Below are 16,133 nucleotides of genomic sequence, written 5' to 3' on the forward strand. Positions count from 1 at the left end.
TTTGCCACACGCCTCCGGCCAGCTGTTCCTGCACAGCCCCTACAGCACAGTATGAGCCGTTAGTAGTAATGGCTAGTAGTTGGGGAGCCAGTGTGCCAGTAGGGTCGTGTTGGAAAGAGCTTGTTTGGTACCTGATGCACCATCAATAACTCTCGGAGACGTGAGGCGAGAGATGGGCTTTTATTAGCTGGAAGAAAGCACTGTCAGCAGCAAGAGACCATCACACAACATCCTGGAGACTGAGGGAGGAGCAGTGCCTCCAATCGCCTTTATACATGGGTCTGTGGGAGGAGCCACAGGAGCAGTCAGCAGGGAGCATGTCCAGACAGGTATATGTAGTTCACCACAGTACCATCAAGTGCCCTGGGCACATCCACTGACCAGTCAAGCACGCAATTAGGGGTGTTGCCTTTAAGCGCCCTATACAGGGGGAGTATAAGCTCACCAGCTCACGGAATGAAGCGGTGATAGAACTTCACCATGTCTAAAAACTCTTGTAGTTTTTTGTAGTGTGGGGCGGTGGGAAATCCATAATATCAACTACCTTCGATGGGAGGGGTTTCTGCAGAGATGTGGTGGCTGGGAAAGTCGGTGGTTGACAACACAAACTGGTATTTAGCAGAGTTAATAATCAACCCGTGTTGGCTTAACCGCTCAAAAAGTGTGCGGAGATGAGATATCTGTTCAGATTTGGATGCACTGGCGACAAGTACCTCATCCAGGTAAACAAAAAGAAAATCGAAGTCTTTTAGCACAGAGTTCATTAGCTGTTGGAAAGACTGTGCTGCATTTTTCAGCCCAAACGGCATACATCACAAGCTCAACGTTGCCAGATAGGGTTTTCACAGCCCTGCTGGGAATGTTCTCCGAGCACACAGGTACCTCACGGTAGCCCCTAACTAATTCAATTTTTGAAAAAAATTAACCTTCCGGCTAAACGTGCCAAAAAGTCTTGGATGTGTGGGACCGGGGGTGGTGGTAATCCTCACATGGCTGGCAACTACCCCTAGCGACCATACGGAGGGGGTGAAGCCCAGGGGCTATTTGACCGGTGTACAATGTCTAGTCTTCCCACGTTGGCAAACTCAGCCTTCATGGCTGCCAGCTTTTCTGGGCCCAGTCTACGCGCGCTGGCATGGAATGGCGGGCCAGTTGTGGGAATGGGGTGCTCAAGCCCACGATTTGCGACTGCGGTGGAGAATGCGGGCTTGGTGCGGTTTGGGAATTCACCCAGCGGTCGAGTAAACTCACATGCAGCGGCGCATGGGCTTGACGGAGTCGTCGGGGGGAACTTACTGGGGGAGCAGGGTAACGAGCCAAAGTTCTTGACATCCACAGGCCGGCAGTCCTTAAAATCGACTGACAGTCCTTGGGCGCACAGGAAGTCTGCAGAGGTCTAGCGCTTCAGCCAGGACGAAGTCCCATGAGTAACATCACCCACTGAAGCAGTGCATCACCCGTTGTGTCCCGCAAGTCCAGGTCCCGTTGCTGTTGGCGGCCGCCAACGGGGTTTCGTCGCACTTTGCCTTCTCATCATAGGCGATGTTGGTAGCACAGTCACCTGGTCACGTAAGAAGCGGCACCCTGTGAGAACGTACATAGTGAACAGTAGATGACCCATCGTGTTCACAGACCTCTGATGTCCTGATGCGCAGGCACTGTCAAAGCCGAAGGCGATCATACCAAAATGATCATGGCGAAAACACAGACCCAGCATCACCTGCTTTGCAGCCCTGGGCGTCCTTTTGTCATGGGCCTTGCTGACCAGGCTTACTGAGGCAGCGAAAGGAGGAGGAATGATTCACTGTGACCTGGCTGAGTGTAGACTATCTGCCATTTTAGCAAGCTCCCTTCGCTTGCTTCACGGGTGAATTCTCGCGGCACAAAATGGGCCCCGGCTTGAACAAACCAAGCGGCGGCATTTTGCTCCCAAACCTCCGGCAGTTTCAAAGCGATCGTGTTGGCCGTCATGTTCAATAACTCTGGAATCGTCCTGGAGCAACGGGATCACAATGTAGGTTTTCCACAAATAAAACAGAGTGAGGCGTTTGATGTTTAAGAAAAATTGTAACAGCTCATTTATTGTACTCCAAACACTGAACACCGAAAACGCAGTAACAGAACTTCATGTAATGCGTCACCACGTCAGACCAGCCTCTTAAAGTGAACCCCAACTCAACGTGAATATGTACGTTTCCACCGATTACATTACCCTACACTGGGACTTGAGAACCTGAGCTATAGGGAAAGGTTGAATAGGTTTGGAGAATGAGAAGAGATTTGATAGGGGTATATAAATGAAGTTCCCTCATCGGGATCATATGGAAACTTAGCTCATTGCTGGTCCCACTAAGGAAATCAGCGGTGAGAAGCTACCCTTCATAAACAATAGGCATCTGGGGTCGGTATGATTTGAGGTTCAACCAAACAGGAACGTCGTGATGTTCCAATTAAAGAAACCCCAGTTTGAGCGAATGCTGTGTAAATACTGTCCGTACACAATTATCAGTTAGCAAGAAGTAACAGATTGGACATTGCCTAAAATTATAAAGCAAGTATATTTACATATTTCAGCTGTATTGAACAGTTAGTATGAAAAAGAAAAGGAGAAAAATATAAGGGCCCATTGCAGTTAAGCCAGTCCAAATGTACACATGAAGTTGGAGCTCATCTTGAAGTTGTCTCTAACTCACACACCGGACCCACAGTCTGTGTGAAAGCCCACATTCATTCCGAACTTGGCCCAAAACGTCATCTGAGTTCCTCCCACGTTCTGTGTGTGTTTCTTTGGATTTCCAGCATCTGCAGAATCTCTTGTGTTTATAGTATATTTCAGCAAGATTCTTGAATTCCAACAACAATCCTAAACACCTTCTGTATTTGTCTCTTACACAGCGACGTCGAATGGTTTACATTTTTATCTATTGTAACACACACAAAACGCTGGAGGAACTGGGCAGGTTCTATGGAACTGAGTAAACAGTCGATGTTTCAGGCCAAAATGCTTCATCAGGACTGGAAAGGAAGGGGAAAGAAGAAGGTGTGGAGAGGGGAGGGAGTACAAGCTGGGAGGTGATAAGTGAGGGGGGAGGTGGGTGAGTGGGGATAAAGTGAGAAGCTGGGAGGTGATAGGTGAGGGGGGAGGTGGGTGAGTGGGGATAAAGTGAGAAGCTGGTAGGTGATAAGTGAGGGGGGAGGTGGGTGAGTGGGGATAAAGTGAGAAGCAGGGAGGCGATAGGTGGAAAAAAACAAAGGGCTGAAGAAAGGAATCTGCTAGGAGAGGGGAGTGAATCATGAGAGAAGAGGAAGGAGGAGGGTCACCAGAACGAGGTGATAGGCAGATGAGGCAAAAAGAAGAGGTAAGGGGGAGCCAGAACAGGGAATGAAAAAGTAGAGAAGTGGGGTGGAGAAGTTAGAGAAATTTATGTCCATGCCGTCAGGTTGGGGGCTACCCGAATGGAATAAGTGCTGTTGTTCCTCTGACCGGAGAGTGGCTATGGACCAACGTGTTGGAATGGAAATTGGGAATTGAATGAAAATAGTTGGGCACTGTTATTCAGCATAATTCTTGACTCTCTGTTTTTTTTAAATGATCAACCTGCCTCGGCCTTGAAGGACAAGTGCAGTTGATGCATTGGACCACCTCTCCAATTCATAAACCGTCTTTTCCTCCATCACTCAGTCTCAATCCTGGAGCTCCCTACCCCACCACCAGTACTTTCTCAAGGGAAGTTTGGGGATGCAGGCTTTAACTAATTCTTAATTTGTACGCAGGTGAAAATGCGTCAAGAAGTGGATCAGATAAACTTTATTTCTCATATGCGCATCAAAACCAACAGCGAAGTGCGCCGGGGGTATTCTGGGGAAGTCTGCAAGTGTCACCGTGCTTCCAGTGCCAACATTGCGTGCCCACAGCTTGCTAATCCTAACTGTTTGTCATTGGAAAGTGGCAGGAAAATGGGGCACCCATGGGAAACCCACACGGTCACAGGGAGAAGGTGCATTCTCCTTACTAACAGTAGCGGGAATTGAACCCAATCCTATAGGGGGCGCTGTAAAGCGTTGCTTTGATCGCTACGCTGCTGTGCTGACCAGAGATGGATCTAAATCTAACCTTGGCCTGCAGGATATAATCAGATCGGTAATTTGCATCAAGTGTGTATGCAACGTTCCCATTGAAATGACACCAGGGTTTGAGGACTGATTTCAACAGCCAATAAGGCCTAGAAGCTATGTGTTGGCATCTTTCATAATCTTTGGTTGTCTCTTAGTAGTGATTCTTTTTTTGTGATCTAAAGTCACTGATAAGCCAGCATTGATTGTTCCCCCTCAACTGCCCCCCGAGAAGGTGATGTCGAGTTGCCTCCTAGTACTGGAGAGTTTAACATTGGTAGCTGAGCGAAGGGCGCTGAGTAGGTTACGGTCAATTATGGATAACTCTGAACATCCTCTACATAGCACCATCCAGAGACAGAGAAGCAGTTTCAGCGACAGGTTACTATCGATACAATGCTCCTCAGACAGGATGAAGAGGTCAATACTCCCCAATGCCATTAGGCTTTACAATTCTACCGCCAGGACTTAAGAACTTTTTAAAAGCTATTATTAATGCTTTTTGAGATAGTGATTTAGATGCATATCATATTTTTTACTGAGTTGGGTATTGTATGTAATTAGTTTTGCTACAACAAGTGTATGGGACATTGGAAAAAAAGTTGAATTTCCCCATGGGGATGAATAAAGTATCTATCTATCTATCTATCTAAAAGACCGTGGTCCTTCTGGTGGAGGAGGTATTCAGGAGGGATTTCAGGGATTCTGACCTTGCAGCAATATATACTGAGTATTTCTCGGATCATGTGCAGTTCGGCAGGGAACCAGCAGGGGGCAGTGTTTACCTGCATCTGAAGCCCTTGTCCTTGCGCTGGACGTGACAGGTTTGGAAGAGTAGCCTGGGTGGGTAACGACAGTGTGTTTTGTGTGGGGGGGGGGGGGGGGAATTGAGTTTTTAGGGTAATGGGAGAGTATCAGTGAAGCAGGCTGAATCGTGCTGAGATTCTTTAGTGTAGTTGCAGTTATCCAGGCATGTAATTGGAAAGATCAGAAAGGTGAGGTCCAGGCTGAATTGAGGCGACGGGCTCCTGGCCCCAGACTGTATTGAAGTGACAGACCCGAACCTTGGACGACGATTCCGTGTAATCTCCTAAATCTATTCCTTCGACTCTTGAGGCTATGTCGTCAACTGGGCCTTGATTGTCTAGACTGAGTTATTTGCTCTTTTAGATACTACTTACGTAACTTCCAGCTGAGTTTCTTTTTAATGAAGACACCGGGATGTCTGTGGTGGGAGTCTTAGTGGTGGTATTGATTTTGAAACTCAAGTGTGGGTGGTTCGATTTTCTTCGAGTTTAAAGGCAATTAAGTATTGTTGAAATGTAACCATTGTTGTGACATAAGAAAAAAATCCACTGCAATGAATAATATTATCATTTATTTCAACAACTATTGCTGAATGTGTCACAATATCAGATCAGAAAATAACACTGAGCTTAAAATGTCCCCAGCAGCTTAAAACTGGTCAAAAAGATCTTTCTTTCTTTTCAAATCTTTTTATTAGTTTTTTAAAAAAAACAGAAGAAAAATATTGTTACAAGACATTTGAGAGTACATAATAGATTGATAAACATTCAAATATATATTGATCCATACATAGAATCTCTCAAACTCATATAATAATATAAATGATTAAGAGAAACCCCCCCCAAAACAAAAAAAAACAACAACTAAATAGAAAAAAAACTAACCAACATGGGCAATCGCATAATGTTATATATATACAGTAGTGCCTATGACTCCCAACCTCCATCCACACAATTCAGGATAGTGACAATAAGGTTCAGGATCAGACCGTTTAATTCATATGAAAATGCTGAATAAATGGTCTCCAAGTTTCCTCAAATTTAACTGAAGGATCGAAAACCACACTTCTAATTTTTTCTAAACTTAAACAGGAAATAGTTTGGGAAAACCACTGAAATACTGTTGGAGGATTGGCTTCTTTCCAATTCAGTAAAATGGAAACTTTTAAATAGTTTCTTCTGGAAGTAACTTGGAAAATGTGTAGCTATGGGTGCTTGATGGTTGGGTTGAGTTGTTCTCTGATCTTGGCAGCCCATTTGCAAACATTTTGAGGAGACATCATCAGTACGCTGTTCACTGTGTCGTCCAAATGCTTGGTCTATACTGTATGCAGCCTACTTATCGATCAGCCGATAGGTCATCATTACGGAATCTCAGTTGTGATGTGGGGGGGGGGGGGTCTCATCACTGATTGGTTGCGTATGAGCAGACATGTTGAGGTGAATGTCATTTGGATATGTTAATGAGAATCAAAAGCTATCAATTGGATGGAAGTTCTATTAGTCTAGATAGAGTTTACAAAGAATGGGTAAATGCCAAAGACAGGAGAGAGAAAAAAAACCGAGTGACTTAAGTATGTATGTTATTTTGTTGTTATTCTGTGCAGTTTTATGTCAAATGTTTTGTAAACCGACAGAAACTGCGCCATGTGTGCATTCAGTGCGCACATACTTCCATCACAGGAAAAAAAATTTGCACAGCATAAGATTTTGGCACACACTGACTACTAAAAATTAGAGGGAACGTTGATGTCGACCTCGATCCTATTTATAAGCCAACGTGGGCAAAATTCCAGAAAACACACAGAGTTCGCCATGCGCCTCCTCGTAGGGAGACAAAACGTTTGCAAGTGGACTGCCAAGATGGGAGAACAACTCAATCCAACCATAGTTTTGCTTTAGTTTGATACTTTCAATTATTTTAAGTGATTTAATGTATTTTAATTCAAAATTAATTTAGACTGTAAGACCAAAATACACAGGAGCAGAATTAAGGCACGTGGCTCATTGACTCTGCTTTGTCATTCTTTTTGTCTTAATTCTTCATTCCTCGTCTGTTAGGGCACAGTGGCGTGGTGAGAAGGGTTCCGGGGCAGTGTTTTGTACTGGGTGTGAGATGTGGGAAGTCTGAGAGACCTCCAGTCTTCCAGATAAACACATCTGCACCAGGTGCACTGAGCTGCAGCTCCTCGGAGAGTGTATTAAGGAACTGGAGCTGCAGCTCGATGACCTTCAGCTTATACAGGAGAATGAGGAGCTGAAAGACAGGAGCTACAGGGAGGTAGTTACCCCTAGCTTGCAGGAGACAGGTCAGGTCTTTAGAAATACTTTTGTAGCCTTTTCCAGCTTCATGCACTTCTACAATTCATGCTCTGAAAGTTGTTCTGATCAAGGCATGGTACACATAAACATAATTTTCTTGAGAAGAGCAAGCTCCATCGGTAATCAGACTTTGTGTGTCTTTTTTTAATATAGAGCAGGGCACCTCTCCACCCCACACCTCCAATCTCATCTCATTGATTGGAATACCTGACTCCAAATAGCTTTTGTAGAAGGCATTACCCCAGAGGTTCACATACTCTTTTGAACCTGGACTGTGATTGTTTGAATGGTGTACTCAGTATTGATGAGAAGAAGTACGATTGTTTGAGTGTTATTAGTTTAGGCAGATTGTGTTTGTCTATTATTGTGACTTAGATGAAGATCAGACCACATTTTGTGAGTAATTTAAAAAGCAAGTAATTGCAGAAGGTTCACAAACTTCTTCTTGCAAGTGTATCTACCGACCCCCACACAGTGGTAAGGATGTGGTCTACAAATTACAATGGGAGATAGAAAATGCATACCGAGAGGGCAATGTTACAATGGTCCTGGGGGATTTCACGATGTAGGTACATTGGGAAAATCAGGTTGGTGCTGGTTCCAAGACAGGGAACTTTGGACTGCCTTTTTTAAAAGCAGCTCATGGTGGAGTCCACCAGGCGATCATCTTTTCTGGATTAGGTGTTGTGCAATGAACCCGAGTTGATTAGAAAGCTTAAAGTAAAGGAACCCTTGGGGACAAGTCATCATTCTGTGATAAAATTCACCCTGTAATTTGAGAAGGAGAAGCTGAAGCAGATGTATCAGTATTACAGTGGAGTAAAGGGAATTACAGAGGCACGAGAGAGGAGCTGGCCAAAATTGATTGGAAATAAACCCTGGCATGGATGCAGGCAGAGCCGCACTGGCGGGAATTTCTGGAAGCAATTTGGAAGGCACGGGATATCCACAGCCCAAAGGGGAAGAAGTATTCTAAAGGCAAGATGATACAGTCATGGAATAAAGAGAAGTCTAAGCCAATATAAAAGCCAAAAAGAGGACATACAATGGAGCAAAAATTAACCTGAAGTTAGAGGATTGGGAAGCTTTTAAAAATCACCAGAAGACAAGTAAAAATGTCATCAAGCAGGAAAAAATGGAATATGAAGGTAAGGTAGCTGATAATATTAAACAGGATACTCAAAGTTTCTTCAGATACATAAAGTCTTAAAGAGAGGTGAGAATGTATATCGGATCGCTGAAAAATAATGCTGGAGAGGTAGGAATGGGGGATAAGGATATGGTGGACCAACTGAATAAGCATTTTGCATCAGTCTTCACTGTTGAAGACACCAGCAGTATACCAGAAATTCGAGAGTGTCAGGGGGCAGAGGTGTGTGAAGTTACCATTACTAGGGACAAGGTTCTTAGGAAACTGAAAGGTCTGATGGTAGATAAGTCACTAGGACCAGATGGTATACTCTCCAGGATTCCGAAAGAGGTGGATGAAGAGATTGTAGAGCATTAGTAATGATCTTTCAAGAATCAATTGATTCTGGCATGGTTCTGGAGGAATGGAAAATTGCAAATATCATTCCACTCTTCTAGAAGGGAGAGAGGCCGAAGAAAGGGAATTATAGTCCAGTTAGTCTGACCTCAGTGGTTAGGAAGATGTTGTTGCCAGTTGTTAAGGATGTGGTTTAAGGTACTTGGAGGCATGTGATAAAATAGTCCATAGTCAGCATGGTTTCATCAAGGGAAAATCTTCACTGACAAATCTGTTGGAATTCTTTGAAGAAATAACAAGCAGGATAGACAAAGGAGAATCCATTGATGTGTACTTAGATTTTCAGAAGACCTTTGACAAGGTGCCACACGTGGGGCTGCTTAACAAGTTAAGAGCCCATGGTATTAAAGGAAAGATTCTAGCGTGGATAAAGCAGTGGCTGATATGCAGGAGGCAAAGAGTGGGAATAAAGGGAACTTTTTTCTGTTTGGATGCAGGCGACTAGTGGTGTTCCACTATGTTGGGACTGCTTCTTTTTACATTATATGACAATGACTTGGATACTGAATTGACAGCTTTGTGGCCAGGTTTGCAGACAATATGAAGATAGGTAGAGTGGCAGGTAGTTTTGAGGAAGTAGAGAGGCTTAGACAGATTAGGAGAATTAGGAGATTAGGAGAATAGGAGAGTGGCAGATTGAATACAGTGTCGGGGAGTGTACGGTCATACACTTTGGTAGAAGAAATGAAAGGGTTGACTATTTTCTAAATGGAGAGAAAATACAAAATACTGAGGTTCAAGTGGACTTGGGAGTCCTTCTGCAGGATTTCCTAAAGGTTAATTTGCAGTTAATTTGGCAAGAAAGGCAAATGCAGTGTTAGCATTCATTTCGAGAGGGCTAGAATATAAAAGCAAGGATGTAATGTTGAAGCTTTATGAAGCACTGATGTGGCCTCACTTGGAGTATTGCGAGCAGTTTTGCGCCCCTTATCTAAAAAAGGATATACTGACACTGGAGAGGGTAAAAGGAGTTTCATGCAAATGATTTGAGATCGAAAGCCTCGTCATATAGTACGAGGAGCATTTAATGGCTCTGGGCCTGTGCTCGCTGAAATTCAGAAGAACAGGGGGTGACCTCATTGAAGCCTATCAAATATTGAAAGGCCTCATTAGAGAGATGTGGAGAAGATATTTCCTGAGGTGTGGGGAGTTTAACGACAGAGGATACAGCTCACAATAGAGGAGCATCATTTTAGAATGGAGATGAGGAGGAATTTCTTTAGCCAGAGAGTGGTGAATCTGGAATTTGTTGCCACAGGCAGCTGTGGAGGCCAGGTCTTTATGAATATTTAAGGCAGAGGTTGATAGATTCTTGACTGGTCAGGGCATGATGGATATGGGGAGAAGGCAGGAGACTGGGGCTAAAAGGGGAAATGGATCAGCCATGATGAAATGGCAGAGAAGATTCAATGGGCCAAATGGCCTAATTCTGCTCTTATATCTTATAGTATTATAGTCTTATCCCATTATGGCTGATTTATTGTCCCTTTCAACCCCATTCTTCTGCCCTCTCCCTGTAACCTTTGACACCATTACTAATCAAGAACCTATCAATCTCTGTTCTAAATATACCTAATGATTTGGCCTCCACAGGCAACTGTGGCAATGAATTCCACAGATCTGGCTAAAGAAATTCCTCCTCATTTCTATCCTAAAGGACCGTCATTGTATTCTGAGACTGTGCGCTCAGGTCCTAGGCTCCCCCACTAAAGGAAACTTCTTTCCACACCCACTCTATATACGCCTTTCAACATTCAATAGGTTTCAATGAGATCCCCCGTGCTGCCTCAGTAGTTGGTTATTTTTATTTCTCATTTAGCGCCCTCTGCTGGTGGTTTTGTATAGCAGCCATTTCGGTCATGTGATCTGTGTCTGTCGTTGATGACAGCATCAGTAGGTATTTAAGCAGTTCTCCATGTTAAAGCTGAAGGAAAACTCGTGCCTTTTTATCCTGATGTTCAGGTCTTTGAAAGCATTGTCGGTATGTAAAAGTAACCCATTTCTTGATGTTTATGCCTATTTTCACAAATCAGAGATATTTTAATGGTTTGTGAGCAGATAAAATACAGACGGAGTATTCATGTGGACCACATGTTCCTACAGACAAAAAAAGGGATTTAATATAACCCGACAAGGAACCATTTAATTCTAAATAGTATTATTTTTGTAGGCTTCTTTGGTAATGGTATTATTTTCTTGGGAGTATCATTGCCATTGTTTTATATTTTATGTCTTTAGGAATGCCTTTTAAAGTTTTATGGAATGCTGGGTAAGCAAGGAGATTTAAGGTACCCATATAGGTAATGGGCATCACTGTATTTAGCAGTTGATTTAATTATTTAAGATTGAAAGGGATGATATTTGTAAGGGTCAAATTCCCCTATTAAATAATAAATGTCATAGCTGTTTTTAACATAAGTATTGTAGTAAAACTTGTTTGACCACCTTCAGTAAGAGTAGGCAATTGTGTTTGCTAGGGGGGTAAATTGATTATGAGTATCCCAATGGCACAGAACTCATTGGTGCCTCAAGAAATGAAGGTTCATGGTGGGATATTAGCACATGGACTTTGTTAATTAACTGCTCGTTGGAGCTCAGAACAAATTAAATTTAATCATTCACAAAATGTAGAAAGTTCCAAGAGCACTTGGCAACTAAATGTTTTCCCAATACGCTGTGGGCAGCCATGGGTTACACTTCCTTGATTCCAGAATGTCGTGCCAATCGTCAGTCTGGTTTGACTGCTTCAGTAACCACATGCTCATGTATTGCATCTGAGAACGAAATTACTTGATAGAAAAACAAGCCATTAAGTTGAATCCTGATAATGCATAAACCTGGCTAGCTTGTAGTGAGAAAATGTACAAAGATACATTGTATATAGCAACATCATGCTTACCAGTAGCCCTTCTTTATGATACATTTGGAACTTATTTGTAGACAGTATCTTGTATATTATCCTGTATCAATTGTGGTATACTTAATATTTACCTTGTACTTATCAGAATGGAATTTGGATACTTTTTGACTGTGTTGTAGCCCGGGGAAAAGTACACACTCAGGACAACAAATACTTTTTAGGGTTTTTATTCCTTTATCTGTTTTAGATGTTTAAGTGCCAGAAGAGGGTCTTAAAACAAAACGAACGACTTTACAATCAGGTCCTCCCATTACAACCTCCATTTAACCTTCGATCCACACACTTGTGTGTCGACCAATTGTGTATGCAGTATAAAAATGCGAAGAAAACCGCACAAAACGAATACAGTATTAATACAGTAGTGGCAATTCTGAAGGAACACAACACGAACAACATTAGAATCCCCCCAACCCTGTACCTTATACATACAGTGAAAAATATAAGCGAATACATCTCATCTAAGATGTCTACTACTCTTTAGTACACGTGCTGAACCCCCGAACGGAGACTAAACATTCACATTACGCGGTTACGTGCACAATCAGTCATGATACAATAAAGTTAGACAAAAGGTACATTTTGGCACAACTTTTACAAGAGATTGCCTGGTAGTTAAATTACAGGAAGGCTGACCTACTTGGCCGGTGAGGAACTTTGCAAGCCACGCTATCCAGCGTCAAGTTCTTTACTCGTGAAAATCTAAAGCATCCATGTGTAAAACATGTCAAATTACTGATATTCTCGATTTGCCAACAAGCATAAACAAATTCACATGGATATGACAAATTAATGCTCACCTTTCCTCACCCAGCCCAGTACCTCTGGGGGAATTCAATTCCAATGCCCCACCAGCTTCTGCAGCAGAAAGCAAAATTTTCTCCCCACTACCCCGTGCATGCGTAATGACGTCACCATCTCCACTTAAAGGCACAGACAACTATTCTAGCATTACCCGGATGAATGCCTGAGTACAATTTTAACGATAAGATTCGACGGTCACAACTGTATGTTTTTCTTTCTGTCAGTTTTACCCTATTGCCAGTTGCTACATTAAAGAAAGTCAACTCGGAACGTCTTTGTCAGTATAGTAATTGGGGATGAAGCTCTTCTGCCTGTCAATTCATGCAAGGCATGTGAAGAAGACAGGACATCCCCTTCATTGTTTTAAACTCCAGTGAGTACAGGCCCAGAGCCATCAAACACTCCTCATACAGTACATTAACCCTTTTATTCCCAAGATTACTCTCATGAAGTTCTATATCCAAGGTGGCGACACGACCATAGTGGGGGTACTCCCTTCTGCCGCCGGCGTGGGATGGCGAGTCTTTCAGGACCCTGGGGACTTGTGGAAACTGTGTGGTGATTTCTTTTGAACTTACAGTCCTTTAACATCTTGGACTATTTTTACTGTGCCCATGGTCTGTTTTTTTTTTAATCAATTATGCTATTGTTTGCACTGTTGTAACTATATGTTGTAACTATGTGGTTTTGTGCAGGTCTTGTAGCTTTAGTTTTTGGTCTTATTTTTGTCTGGTGGATTTGGAGCTCCTTTCTGGGGAACGTGCTAGATGGTAGTGCGATATTAATACGCAGCAGCCTCTCTGGACTCTGGATTGGGGATTGCCAAACGTTACGTGGATTTTCTGGTGTAGTCTGTTTTGTCATATGCTTTTGTGATATCATTCTGGAGGAACGTTGTCTCATTTTTAAACTGTATTGCATTTGTGGTTTCTAAATGACAATAATCTGAATCTGAATGAACTTCCTCTGGACCCTTTCCAATGCCAGCACATCTTTTCTTCAGTAAGGGGCCCAAAGTTGTTCACAATACTCCAATAATATAGCAACAGGAATGAATATAGTTGCAGACAATTGAACTCAGTCAAACTCTGGATGTGACAACATTTCTGATCTGGGACAAATATGCCTTGGGAGGGGTGAAATAAATCTGCAAGGAACTTCTGGGTGTAACTTGTTTTCTGTAAGTGAACAATGAAGATTACAAGAAGCACATCATGCTGGGATGGTGTAACCAAAAGGAATGACTCATTCCGTCATGTTTTTTTAGAGTCAGTGCATCATCAGAAAGTGAATGCACACTAAAACTAGTTTGATTACTGAAGTGAAAACAAAACTAGTGAGCAACTTATCAAGATTGGATGTCTTAACTCGCTTATATGCTGATCAAGGATTCCTGATTTCACTGTTGGTGGTGTGTCAAATCTGGACTCCCCAAACCAACAGACAGGTCATTTAAGATGTTCCATCTTGATAATTTGCTAATTCATTTTGTTTTCACTTTAGTAAATAGTAGAAATCTTCCTGGCACCAGTCACAGCCTAGTTTTCAGTTTAATCTGATTAAAGAATGTTTCTGCATTTCTTATAGACAATATTTCAAAACTGTATACTTATTATTCGTGCTCAGATGCCAGGAAGCGCTTGTGCAAAGTCCAAGTGGCTGTTCTACAGTTTAATTCTGCTTTCTTAACCACCCACACCTTGTTAGTTAGTTACCGCCTGTTGCACTGCTGGCATTTGGGGCAGCAATGAAGTTCCTCCATCTTTATCCGTCCTTGGCCATCTCCTCCATTGTGCCCCAGGCGTGGTTCAGGATCCTCATTCCTGCCTCAATGGCACGGCACCAAGATGCCTTTGGTCTCCCATGTTCCCTCTGCACTTCAGGGGTCCAGTGAAGTCTTGATGTTGGAGCTATCCTCTCTTCTCATCACGTGCCCAATCCATCTCCAGCACTTCTTCATGATGATCGTGGCCACGTCCTCTTGACTCTGAAGGAGTAGGCCGCGCTTGGAGATTGACCTTATCTGATACTTATAAAGTAAACAGATGGGGTTCAGGCAGTGTGACAAAACTCGCCTATAATCATAAACAGAGGGCAGTGAAACAAACAATTCTAACCATTTCTAGTAGCATTATGAGAAGCAAGTTTAAAAGGAATCACAGACAGGGAGGAAACCCATAACTTATCCCTTACTTTACAGACGGGCAGTCAGAAATTAAAAAATGCCGGTATGTTGCCAGGACAAACGAGAATACCTCAAAGACCATGGGCACCTCCATGGAAATAACAGCTACTCTGTGTGGTGAAATCACGTGTCACATGTAAGAATGTGATTGGACAGAGTTCGGAGCGTGCGCAGAACTGACAGAATGATCTAGAAACTTGTATGGTTTAAACGTGGTTGCTGTTTGCTGTTAAATAAAAGTTCTAGTTATATTCTTCCAGAATATGGTTTGTCCTTAGTAACCCACTGTACGTATAAAGAACACAACATGGTGTCGGAAGTCGGTCTGGAAGAATAATATGGAAACGGAAGAATCGAAGTTAATCGGAGAAAAAAAGCGCGCAAACTTCTTTAGTGTTTGCTAACAGCTTTAAAGATGGAAGTTTTGCAACCCCCACTGACACTTCAGCTGACTGGAAACATTGCTGAAAACTGGAAAAAATTTAAACAGCATTTTGAAATTTATTTATTGGTGATCGGAGCAGATAATAAAACGGAAAAAACGGAAGCTGCAATTCTATTCCACATAATAGGGGATGATGCAACTGAGGTATATAACCATTTAACTTTTGAAAATGGAGATAATTTGAATCTAAATGCGATAATCGACAAGTTTGAAGCATTTTGCATACCAAAGCGCAATCTGACATATGAAAGATATAAATTCTTTACGTGCAAGCAGAAAGCTGGTCAAACGATTGATCAATTTGTTACGAAGTTAAGAAACCACAGTAAAACATGCTGACAGACTCTCTCATTAAAGACAGAATTGTTTGCCGCATTCAGGATAATGGTCTGAGAGAAAGACTCTTAAGAGAACCAGACGTAGATTTGGAAAAAGCTTTGATTCTTTGCAAAGCTTCGGAGACTGTGACGTTGCAGGCTAAAGAGCTTTTCATTGAGAGCTACGTAGAGACTGTGGAAAAGCACGAACATGTTAGAAAAAATAATAAAACAGCAACGAAACCAACAGAGAGCAAGGTGTCATCTGAAAGAAAAAACTTCGTGATCACTGTGGGCGGGAGCACCGACCTAAAAAGTATCCAGCGTATGGAAAAATGTGCAATCACTGCTGTAAGAGTAATCATTTTTCACGCTGTTGCAGAAGTAGAAAGGAAATAAAACATGTAAATGCAGTGCTTGGAAATGAACGTGAGGAGTCTTATATCGATGTGCTTTGTGAAAACAAACAAAGTAAGAGTGACTGGACTATGCCATTGCAAGTGAATCAAAACAGTATTCTGTTTAAACTGGATACTGGAGCACAAGTAAATGTTCTTGCAGGATCTGAGTTTAATGCATTAAAGCCAAGACTGAAGTTACATCAGACAAATATAAAAGTGACTGGGTATTCAGGTGCAGACATTCCAGTTACAGGTACACGTTTGGCAAAAGTATCAC

This window comes from Hemitrygon akajei, chromosome 22, assembly GCF_048418815.1.
Source record: "Hemitrygon akajei chromosome 22, sHemAka1.3, whole genome shotgun sequence".
Lineage (NCBI taxonomy): Eukaryota > Metazoa > Chordata > Chondrichthyes > Myliobatiformes > Dasyatidae > Hemitrygon > Hemitrygon akajei.